Source organism: Mustela lutreola, chromosome 3, assembly GCF_030435805.1.
Source record: "Mustela lutreola isolate mMusLut2 chromosome 3, mMusLut2.pri, whole genome shotgun sequence".
Taxonomy (NCBI): domain Eukaryota; kingdom Metazoa; phylum Chordata; class Mammalia; order Carnivora; family Mustelidae; genus Mustela; species Mustela lutreola.
The window spans coordinates 13,479,316-13,491,733 of record NC_081292.1 but is presented as its reverse complement, the minus strand read 5'-3'; the positions used below and the strand labels follow the sequence as shown (position 1 = coordinate 13,491,733).

The following is a 12,418-nucleotide window of genomic DNA, read 5'->3' as shown; positions in this document are numbered from 1 at the left end:
CTTTGAGCTTCCTTGAAGGTTAGTGCAAGTGGGTTGTAACATCCAGCTTGCAGAGGCTCTGCCCTACCACAGGGAAGGAGGAGAGCCAACCCATGGAAGATGCACCACTTTCATCTTGTCTTTGCTATGTTGGGGAAACACAGACACATCAACCTCCTCTGCTCACCAGTTCACCTTTTGCCAGGAGAGAGTGGGAGTAGCATTCTGCTCACTGTCCATGAAGAACTAGAAAAATCACAGAGGCTGTGGATCTGCAGTTAGTCAGAGCAAAAATGCAATTGCCCAGGAAATAAGAGCTAAAGTCAAGCTCATGCTCAAAACAATGGTAAGCATTTCTTATGTCTTCCATGTTTCTAGTACCTTCCTTACATTATCTTTAATCTCCATGGCAATCCTATAAAGTAGAGTAGCACCATTTGATAGGTGAGGAAGCTGGGGCTCAGAGACGATACAGGATTTGCCTAAGATCCCAGAGCAAAGTCATAGTAGAATCTGTATGAACTCAAAGCCAGTTCTTTTTATCATGTCAGGATTCATTTGTACTCCTCTCTAACTTCATCCTTCAAGCCATTTCCTTGTCCACTGCAATGTGAAATAACAACACCAACTTTCCGATAGAAGGATTTAGACAGCCTACATTTCTCAATCATCCCAGCAGCAACTATAATGCTTTAAATACAGTGGAAGACTAGTAAGGGCTTGCTTGTCAACGAAGATCAGTTTTCTTGTCCTGTCCCTTGCACCAAATGAAAAACCAAGTGAACGTGTACTTTGCAAACTCACTTCACCCTCTTAGGTCTTCATATGCTCAAATACAAACACACACACACACACACACACACTGTATATATACACTATATACACACAGTGTATGTAGTATATATAATTATAGTTATAACACAAGTGTAAAAAAGTCTTGAAGGACCCTTTTAAATAGTTTATTTAAGGTTTATTTGCCTGATAAAATGCTTTTTGCTAATGTTGTTGATAAACTCCCCAAACACACACTCAAAGAAACACACATGTGACTACATGTAAGCTTTACCAAATAACTTTAACCATTAGCTCATTCTATAAAATCTCCTTGTGGAGAATCGGTACCAATATTCTGTCTGTAGAGAACTACTCATCATCTTATTAAAACCTTATTTAATATATATATTGTCGATTCATTAATATTGTATCCACAGCCAAGAGCAGGATAACTCGTGCCTGAATAAAGCTTATCTACACATGTATTTTCTCAAGAATACACATCACAGCCCTCTTATACTCAGGAACTCTAGACAGCCCTTCAGCACTACACTTGGGGACTATTTTAAACTACTAACTCACCAACAATGAGCATAAAAATGTGAAAAACTTAGCACTAAATAGACTGCAGAAAGGATACTTGTTTACAGTGTGGGAGCTAAAACAAGAAGGCAGACAGTCTCTCTGTTCAGCCTCATCTGGGAATATACGTGTTGAGTGACTCAAAGTTTTGCCACCCTATGCTCTTGTTCATCAATGTTCATCAATGACTGAGAGCGCAGCCAGTCTCGACTGAGGGGGTCACAAGTCAATCTTAGCAAGTAGGCAAGTTTATAAAAATAGAATCCACAGTAACAAAGACCACTATACTGTCATGTACTACATCACCTAATTCTTTTTTTTTAATTAATTTATTTATTTGACACAGAGAGAGAGATCACAAGTAGGCAGAGAGGCAGGCAGAGAGAGAGGAGGAAGCAGGCTCCCCGCTGAGCAGAGATCCCAATGCGGGGCTCAATCTCAGGACCCTGGGATCATGACCTGAGCTGAAGGCAAAGGCTTTAACCCACTGAGCCACCCAGGTGCCCCTACATCATCTAATTCTTATAACAATCCCATAAGGTGAGTATTTTATTGCCATTTTATAGAAAATAAAAATTGATATTTGAAAAGTATAATAACCTGCCCAAAGACATAACTAATTAGTGAAAATGCCATGGGGTCAACCTCATTCTGAGCCATGCTGTTGCTCTTGCTGGGTCACCATATTGCCTCCCAGGAGGGGAAGCCTATGTGATACCAATTCTCAACCTCTCTGCCTGTATTTCAAGGCCCTGCACAATCGGATTGCTCATGGCCCCTCCTACCCTCTATTCCTCCAATACTCCCTAACAACCTCCTTTTCAGTGAGGAATCTCTCCTGCCTGTGTTCTGCCACCATTTTCAGTTCTACTTCCACACCTACCTACTATGCTCTTCTGACAGGCATCTGGTCCACTTGCTTAAGGCTGCTGAGGAAATGGAAGATTAAACCAGTCCAGCCTCATTGTTTTTGGATCAGATCCAGAGATGATCACTGATTTGCCCAATGCTAGTGAGAGTCAGAGTCAGGACTTGAACCCTGATGTCCTGACCATGGGGCAATTATCTCTGGGATTGCTTCACTTTTCCTCCCACCCCAAAAACAATTACCTCCAACGTCAGAGAGCAGTGAGGTAGGGGAGGAGCAGAAGCAGAGGCAAAGTCAGGCAACATCACTCAAGGACGCTTTCAAATTATTTCAAAGGCTGTTAGGAAAGACAGGGCTAAGAACTGTGTCTTCAGGTCAAAAAAATCTCCTGTTTAAAAAGAAAACAAAAAAATCCAAGAAGTCTTTGGATAGTAATATCATAAAGCATCTGGGCTTTGAATTTATACAGCACTTTTCATCTCTAAAGCTCACATCTCCTTCCAGACATTATCTCATTCCTTCTTCCCAGAACACCAGCAGAAAATGGCTGCAAGTATCCTACCCATTTTGCTGACAGAAAAATTAAACCTCAAGCGCTGTAAGAGATTTTCTCAGAGCTAGACCAAGTAAGAATCTCATTCTGTAGAACCAGAGCTAAAGCTCAGAATCAGAACCAAAACTTAGTCCTTTTGAATCTCATTCAAGGCACAAAAACAAGTGTCTAGAAACAAGACAGAGGATGAGTATTTGCTAAAAACTTGCTATATGAGAAGTATCTCATGCAAATAATGACATTGATACTTGGAATCCAATCTGGGGAATAGGAAATGTTATTCTCATTCTACATATAGCAAAACTGAGTCTAAGAAAGTTTAAGTAAGAGGGTGTTCAACATGGAATTTAGTAATCTGATCATAGCTCTCCGTGACCCCAAAGTCAGCATAACTTCTTTTTTTTTAATTTAATTTGATTTTTTCAGAGTTCCAAGATTCATTGTTTATGTACCACACCCAGTGCTCCATGCAATATGTGCCCTCCTTAACACCCACCACCAGGCTCAACCATCCCCCCACCCCTCTCCCTTCTAAAACTCTCAGTTTGTTTCTCAGGGTCCACAGTCTCTCGTGATTCATCTCCCTACCCAATTTCCCCCAATTCACTTTCCCTTTCTTTCTCCTAATATCCTCCGTGTTATTCCTTAAACTCCACAAGTAAGTAAAATCACAGGATAATTGACTTTCTCTGCTTGACTTATTTCACTCAGCATAATCTCCTCCAGTTTTGTCCATGTTGATACAAAAGTTGAATATTCATCTTTTCTGATGAAGGCATAATATTCCATTGTATGTATGGACCATATCTTCTTTATCCATTTGTCTTTTGAAGGGAATCTTGGCTCTTTCCACAGTTTGGCTAGCATCACTTCTGGAGATGCACAATGCCTGGTATTTGCAAAGTGTCGTGCTAGGCTCAGTGGATATACAATGAATCATGAGATGGACATCTAGCAAGGACTTATTACATGTCAGGCATTAGAAACCCAAATGTAACTCGGACACACTATCCAGGACTTTACACTCTATGAAGAGAGAAGAGAAACATGCAAAGAATAATTCAGAAAACACTCTTTCACTTATTCAGCAAACTTTTCTTTTTTTTTTTTAATTTTAAATTTAATTTTATTTTTTCAGTGTTCCAAAATCCATTGTTAATGCACCACATCCAGTGCCCCATGCAATACATGCCCTCCACAATACCCAGTCTCACCCAGCCCTCCACCCTCCTCCCCTCCAAAACCCTCAGTTTGTTTCTCAGAGTCCACAGTCTCTCATGGGTTGTTTCCCCCTCCAATTTCCCCCAATTCACTTCTCCTCTCCATCTCTCAATATCCTCTGTGTTATCCTCCTTATGCTCCACAAGTAAGTGAAACCCTATGATACTTGACTCTCTCTGCTTGACTTATTTCACTCAGCGTAATCTCTTCCAGTCCCATCCATGTTGATACAAAAGTTGGGTATTCTTCCTTTCTGATGGAGGCATAATACTCCATTGTATATATTGACCATATCTTCTTTATCCATTCATCCATTGAAGCGCATCTTGGTTCTTTCCACAGTTTGGCAATTGTGGCCATTGCTTCTATGAACACTGGGGTACATATGGCCCTTCTTTTCACTACATCTATATCTTTGGGGTAAATACCCAGTAGTGCAATTGCAGGGTCATAAGGTATCTCTATTTTTAATTTCTTAAGGAATCTCCACACTGTTTTCCAAAGTGGCTGTACCAACTTGCATTCCCACCAATAGTGTAAAAGGGTTCCCCTTTCTCCACAACCTCTCCAACACATGTTGTTTACTGTCTTGTTGATTTTGGCCATTCTAACTGGTGTAAGATGGTATCTCAATGTGGTTTTAATTTGAGTCTCCCTGATGGCTAATGATGATGAACATTTTTCCATGTGGCTGTTAGCCACTTGTATGTCTTCTTTGGAGAAGTGTCTGCTCATGTCTTCTGCCATTTTTTGACATGTTATGTTTTGTGTGTATTGAGTTTAAGGAGCTCTTTCTAGATATTGGATATCAGCCCTTTATCTGTAATGTCATTTGCGAGTATCTTCTGCCATTTCATAGGTTGCCTCAAGTGCTTCCTGTGAGCCAGTCATTGTGCTTGATGCTAGGGATTCATCAGGGAGAAAAACACAGTTCTTACCTTCACATAGCTGGCCACAAATAATTGCCAGAATAATCCAAGGAACCCTGTGTATTTGGGAGGTCACAAAAGAGAGAGGAAGGCTTTGATTCAATGTTTGTTTTAATCTCAAAGCCATGCAGATTTAATGTCCTAATTTATAACCTATCAAGGTTCATTTTAAGGTTACTATGTATTTTGTTATAAATCCAATAGGTAAGTTCCCTGCCTTTCTTTCACTGATGTTTTCAGAAGAGTTGAGACTTCAGGATGTTGTTCATGTTGACTCTGGAGCATAAAAAATATCTCTTAGGACATAAACTATACCACTGGATGCATAAGCTGATTTAAAGTGCCTAGCCCATACTTCACTTTCCTCAAAAGACAGTTTTGAATATCTTCAGTGTCTGTTACATGCTAAGCACTGTTCTAAGTGCAAGAGGAAGAAAGAAATGGTTAGCAGATGAGACAAACTCAAATGACTTCTATCCAGTGAGGTAAGAGATGTATGTACCCAAAGTCTCCACTGGGGGCAAAGGGGAGAAAAAGAGTAACACCCAGCCCACACTGATAAGCTCCAGGTGCCCTTCATATTTGTACACTATAAGCACACAATAGATGTTTTTGGCTGATGGAGTCACATCAGTTTTGCCATAAGCTTGCACAATATTTGTTCCTTGAAAGTACATAATTACAGCTGACATTGGCAGCTCCATGTGAGGACACAAGCATGGGGATCTATTCTCTGGACCCTGATGTCTGACTAATCATTTCTCTGCCATGCATCCTTCTCCCTAGCTCCACATCCCGGACCTGCCCTTCAGTAGCACCTACAGGAGTGGTCAGTCTCTCATTCCCCAAGCAAAGAGAGATTCTCACACTGATCACAGTATGAATTTCTCAGGTCTTGACATTTCTGGGGGTTAATCCTTTTACTTTCTGGGTTGAACTGACAACTGCCCAAGACATATTTCCTCATGCCCCCCAGAAGATGGATTTTTCTTTGCTGCCACAGCCCAAGCAATTTAAAACACAGCAGATGAATCATCAACTTCTACCTATATCTAAATGCTTTAGTTTTCATGCTTGGTTATAAGCTGTCCCAGAAACCTTGGTCTCCCTGCTGTTTTTTCTCTCATGTATGTTCAAATTCAACTATAATTACCTGAAAACTTACTATGGGTTTCTTCTGCTACTCATTTACATCTCCTGAGAGCCCTGAGAGATAGATTATTGTTGTCAGTTTACAGATGGGGTCCCCAAGGCTTAAAGAAAATAAGCTACTGTCCCAGTTACTAATCAGTAATGAACCCCAAATTCCAACCAATGTCTCCAAATTGCACTGGTGGTGTTCTTGTCTCTCAATAACACTGCCCAAACTTTGGGATGACTGGGAAGATGGATAGATGGATGGATGGATGGACAGGTAGATGATAGATAGATGATAGATAGATAGATAGATAGATAGATAGATACAGAGATACAGAGATACAGAAATACAGAGACACATTTTTTTTTTTCATTCCAGGGTCCACCCCGAAACTACTGATTCAGAATGTCTAGAGATTCTTAGGCAACTAGCCCAGCTGTTTCTGCCACTGGAATTTATGAGCTACTGCAGGACACCACATGCAGTTTCCTCTGGAGCAAATTCTTCCTTTTAAGTACACAGAATGGGCAGTGACATGAAGAGTGCACAGAGTGTCTTTTCCTAACACTTTCTCTTCCCCTCATCTCCATAAGTATCCCTTGCAAAAGCAGTCACTACAGAGAATGCCAGAACACTGCCAATCATACAGTTTATTGAGCAAACATTCATCTATTCAGGGGTATGCTGGACCCTGCTTTAAATGATGAGGCCACTAGAGAAAAGTGTTCAGTGCTGCCTTCATGTAGGAAAAATAATGATGATGGTCTATAGTTAAGGAACCATAATTGGGGAAATGTAAAAAGTGCTGTGGGAGAAGAGGGCCCTTGGCAAACAGAAAACTTTGGGGAATTTCTGTCTGTGTTCTTCGGAATGTGGCAAGCAGCAGAGAAAGAGATCCTGAGAGGAAAGAAACTCAAGAAAAGGACAGAGATTTTACAAAATTCTTTGCATTGACTTTTCTTCATGCCACTTCCCCTGGCACAAGTCCTAACTGGATGGAAGAGATTTCACAAAGGTGATAATAAATAAAGACATGTTTATTCTGTTTTTACACATGGAATTTTGAGTGATTTGCTGTTCACCTCTTCCCTTTTCCATCCAAAGTCATTTTGAATCTCAAATTCAGCCTTAGGTGAACTGGCTGACTTTTCCTCCAACGTCATAGTTATCCCACTACAAAGAATGGGACTGATGCCAGTAAACCTACCACTTCTTCTCAGAGATCTAGGGTGAATTCCTGAGGAGGGGAAATGTTAGGGTGGGCACCTCACGGAAGGAGCCCATTCGTCCTGTTGGTCACAGTTAGGACCTGAAGGACTATCACATTGAAGTTTGTCTCTTCACTCTCAGCCTCCTTCTTCTCCCATTCAAGAGCTCATTGCCTCTTCTCAGCCTCCAGCTAAGTGGCTGGTGCACTCTCCTTCACTCTTGTCTATAGGGATAATTCTGCATCCAGAAACATCTTTTCACCTCACCATCTGAATCCGTAGTTAACCTTGCCTCCTCCCAGAAACCCTCCACCATCTCCACTTTTATTTTTCTAAAAGGGTCATCTCATTCCCTTGCAGCCCTCCTGCCACCAGAGGCATCCTTCTGAAACACAAATCTCCCTGTTTACCATCTTCCATCTGCTCCTTTTCCTGGCATGTTATGTCAACCTCAAATCCAAAGGACATTTGGGCTGTGCACATCCCTGCCATTCCCTTTGGGTTGCCTGCGAAAGACCATGGTTGTTTGAAAGTTCTCTGTGCTGTTTGTCATGCCATTGTCTCTGCCTCCAGTGGCATGTTACCCATCAACACCATGGGACCCAAGGCTCCATGACTGAGTCTTATTCTAGCTATGTCTATATCATCCAACTCTACATCTAGAAAATTAGCAGGTATTCAAGAATATATATGAAATAAGTGAGTGAGCAAGTGAGAGAGCAAGAGAGGAGGAAGAAATGTTTGATGAGCCAGTGCTCATGATGAAGCCACTCTCAGATGTCCAAGGACAGTGTCACTGTCTTTTCTCTGTGCCCCTAGAACATGTCACCCTTACCACTGTGTCACCCTTACCACTCCTATGGCACTGGGCACCAGCTTCCCCTGTTGGGCACAGGTTTTGCCATATTCAGTGGCACATAACTGAATAATAATCAAATAATAACAACTTAATTTTAGGGACTCATTTGATCATATATTTTCCTCATACCCTCACCTCTTTCTACAGCCTTGCTGGACTTCCCATTTTTCACTTTATCCTTCTTGTCTTCAGACTATTTCAGACCTCCTTCCTTTACCCCTGTATTACTGGATGACATGCCTTCCCCTGAGCATTTTCCCCTGCTTGCTTAAATCCTCTACTCCTCACAACTAATAGATACTATCCCCTTGACCCTCCCCACCCTACAGAAACATTCCTCTTGTGACTCTCAGGTCACTTCCAGGTCTCTTTAAAAATGATAATGATAATCATCAACGCTACCACTTTTTTGAGTACCAGAGTGAATCACAGGTGCTCTATATAGCACATAAATATCCACATTTCTGTAATCTTCCACACACCACTCATGAAGATGAGAAACTGAGGCACAACTAAGTTAAATACCTTCCTGAGAGTCAGGCAGCTGATCAATGACAGGGCGTTTAAACCTGGCCAATATCCATTCCTTCATTCATCCATTCATTTCTTCATTGAACAGATAGCTACTGAGTGCCTGTGCAGTATTATTTCCAGACTCGGACACACCTGGAGTGGCAAATAGAACCAGTTCTGCTGTTTAGACAAAGTGAAGGGAGACAAAGGCGGGGAGCCAGAAAGAACTACAGACTAACTGACTTAAAATTAAGCAAGGTAGGTAGGCAAAGGGGAAGAGCCTGGAGATGAGTTTCCGTTTCTGTCGAGAGCCCTGAAAGGAGAGCAGGGAGTAGCTACCCTCCTCCAGGGCTCCTGGTTGAATGAACTCCCTGCATGAGGAAAAAACGTTGAGACTTGTTTTATTGGTATTTACAGAAGTAGGTTTTAAAGGATCAGCGACTTGCAGATTCCACCCGGATGCGTCACACCCATCTTGCATTCATCACACCAAAAAGAGCAGGAAAGGGGAAAGTACGGGCTTTGAAAGCCTGCGTATTTTAAAAGGGACAGCCTGCGATTCCGTGAATGATTTTTGCAGCAAGAAGGCAACTGCCTTCTTGTGCCCTGGACCGATGTTCAATCTCTCTCCCATCTTCCAGGCAGTGAGGTGCTTGTCAGTTTGCCCTTTCAGACTCTACTCAATCAGGGTTGATGCTTAGCAAAGATCACCTGAGCAAGATGATCAGATGAGCAAGTCATGCAGACTCTCAGAGCTTCAACTTCTTACTTTGGGAAATGGAACTAATAGCATCATCATCAGATTGTTCAGGAAATTAAATAAGGTAATACCCTGGGCAACACTTTGTAAATTTGTCCAGTTATATATGTTAAAATGATTATTGAAAGACGGTATGACAAGAATTAAATGCTTCAATGAACTGCTATTGGAAGTTGAAGCTAGTGGTTTTTACCAGGATGTTGCTGGCTTATGGGAAGCATGTTCTTTTTCAGTATGACTAGGGTGACCAGCAAACACATTTTCCATAAGTTTTGATATTGGAAGAAGAGATACTTGGAGTGTGAATTAAAGAGAAAAGATTCCAACTTGCCATTGCCAACAGCAATATGGGTTGTTTGACAGTGAGTGAATTCTTTCACTTCTACCAGCATTTATTGAACTCTTACTGTATACATGACATTCTGAAGCATACTGACAGGAACAGAGAGCAAAGGTCATGAAGATTCACTTCATCTCCCATGATATTCAGCCTACTTTCTTCCCTACAACTGGTTTCTCCATGTGCCCAAGAAGAGGCTAGGAAAAGCTATTTCAGACTTTCTACCATGACCTTTTGTAATTCTATAATGCTTGAATGCCAGGGTTTAAAGAGTAATTGTGATTATCATCTTCTTGATTCTTCTGGGATAAAGCTATTTGCTAGGAATCACCAATTGATGTCAGCTCCAAACAATAGCTTGCATGTATTTCACAAAGCACTCTCTAATACATTTGCTTGCTGGATCCTCACTCCAACCCTGAAGTGGATTATTCTTAGACATCTTTACAAAGAAATACCTGGGTCTTAAAAGGACTAGATTATTTTTTTAAAAATTAAAGAATAAAAATAAAAGGACTGAATTATTTGTCCAGGTCACTGAGAAAGAAATTAGTTGGTTAGGGCATAAAAACAGATTTTCTATTTCTCTCTTACTTGCTTGCTTGCTTGCTTTCCTTTATTTTGTTTTTGTTTTTGTTTTAATTCCACATAAGAAATATGTAATGCCTCACAAATTTTGTGTCATCCTTGAGTAGAGGCCATGCTAATTTACTCTGCATCATTTCAATTTTTAGTATATGTGCTGCCAGAGAAGCCAGCACCAGATTTTCTATTCCTAAACAAGACTTTTTCCATCCCCTTTTCTCTGCAAGAGCTTGTCTGACCAGGTGATTGAGAAACATGGGATTAAGGAAGCTGAATTTAGCCAGAGGCCTATGAGACCCTTCCAAAAACCTGCTGTCCCCCCTCAAGCACTTGAGAGCCCAGAGTGGGTTAAGTCTTCCCTGGCTCAGTCCCAACAGACATTAAATTCACCTGTGCTTGCTCTGAAATAAATCAGTGTCCTTTTCTGCTGCTGCTGTTGTCTGGAAATAATGCAAATGCAATGGGCCTGCACTGACATTGTGCTTCCCTGGAAGGATACACATAATAAATTGTCCCTTAATACTGTTAAAGAGACATTTTCCTCTTACTCAGGAGCTTTTGAGGTTAGTATGTGCAACTCACCCAGTGAGAAGGAAGACAGGGTGCCTTGTCACTGGGCCCAGTTCTTCAGATGACCTCTCCGTGCTCTTTGGCTTACTGCATTGCTAAGTTCAAGGATGCATTTCCCAGCCCCCAAGTCAAGTCATAGGACTTGCTGGTAACCTAGACTGGTTTCCTTGTTTGTGATTTGAATTTATTTTATTGTATTGTATGCATTTAAGTGTTTGCTTATTTGGATGCCTGAAAGCTGAGGGAAACTGGAGCTCCTGGTCCATACCATTCATCTTTTGGAAGAATGCCAAAGCTGTTTCCGCAGAGGACAGAAGGCATTGGTCTCCCCTGCAGGAAGCTACTGCTGCTCCTTAATTGTTTGCTAGAGAAAGAATCAAGGGTAAAATTTAAAGTAAATGGCTGGCCGGGTTGCACTAATTCATCAAAGCGTGTTTCAAGTCAGCAGTCAGAGCATGCATCAGCCCCTGGCACCACCACCTTCTATGAAAGTGGAAAACCCAGCAGACCTCCCAGCAGATGAAATCATTAGGAGGCATTCAGCAATGCTTGAAAAGCAGAGAGAGGAGGCAGGGATTTCTATGCATGCTCCACTTTGCCACATGGGGAAACACCAGTTGTCTGTGACCTAGTTATCTGGGAGAGATACCCACAAAACTGTTCACTGCACGGGAACCCCAACCTCCTATGCACCCTGTGTGCTCAGAAAACAATGAGAGCTTCCTCCTTTGATTCTATTCCTTTTGCTTAGAGTTTTTTTAGTTGCAGTAAAGACCAATCCACTTAAGGCAGCTTAAGAAAAGGATAATTTTATTGGGATAGACTATGGACAGAAAATAAAACCTAGGTTCATTAGAAATTGGAAGTAGGAACTGACAACTTCTCTGAACACCTGTCAGCATTTCACTCTCTCTTCTCTCTCTTTCTCTCTCTTTCTATATATATAGTCCCTTGTCTGTGCAATGATTCTTTCTTCTGCTTCTCTATGAAGTCTCCTTGCTTTTAAGCATGCAGTCATTGATTCATTCAGTAAATATCGAATCCTACCATGTGGCTGGCATTGTTCAGGATTCTGGGGATATAGCAATGAACAAAATAGACAAAAACCCATGCCCTTGTGGAATATGCACTGTGGTGGGGAGACAGACTCTAACTGATGTAAATAAGTACAATGTGTGAGACAGTAGAAACAATCAGGACAGGAAGTGAAATGTTGGGACACCAGTTATAATCTTGCCTATGATGGTCATAAAACTCCCCACTGGGAAAGCTGTTTTTAAGTAAGGACCTTAAGAAAGAAAAATAGCCCTACAATGACAGACAGAGCATGCTGGGCAGATGGTACAACAGGTACAAAGGACCCATGGTGCTTCAAGGAGTGACAAGAGGTCAGTGGGGTGGGGAGTAAAGGGCTACTGAGAAATGAAGTCTGTATTCCGGGAAGACGAATCACAGATGGGGGTTTTGGCTTTTGCTCTGAGTGAGATGGGAAGATCCAGAAAGCCTACCGCAAGCTGAGTAACCACATTGCCTACCCCA

At 41.5% G+C, this 12,418-nt stretch overlaps 1 non-coding gene across 1 annotated transcript; it reads right to left on the bottom strand.

Annotated features, from left to right (window-relative positions):
• Positions 1 to 10,375: 10,375 nt before the first annotated feature.
• On the bottom strand, positions 10,376 to 10,485 carry LOC131828346 (U6 spliceosomal RNA). The gene has a single exon (XR_009352364.1). It is a non-coding gene; the product is annotated as a U6 spliceosomal RNA (small nuclear RNA).
• Positions 10,486 to 12,418: the final 1,933 nt, after the last annotated feature.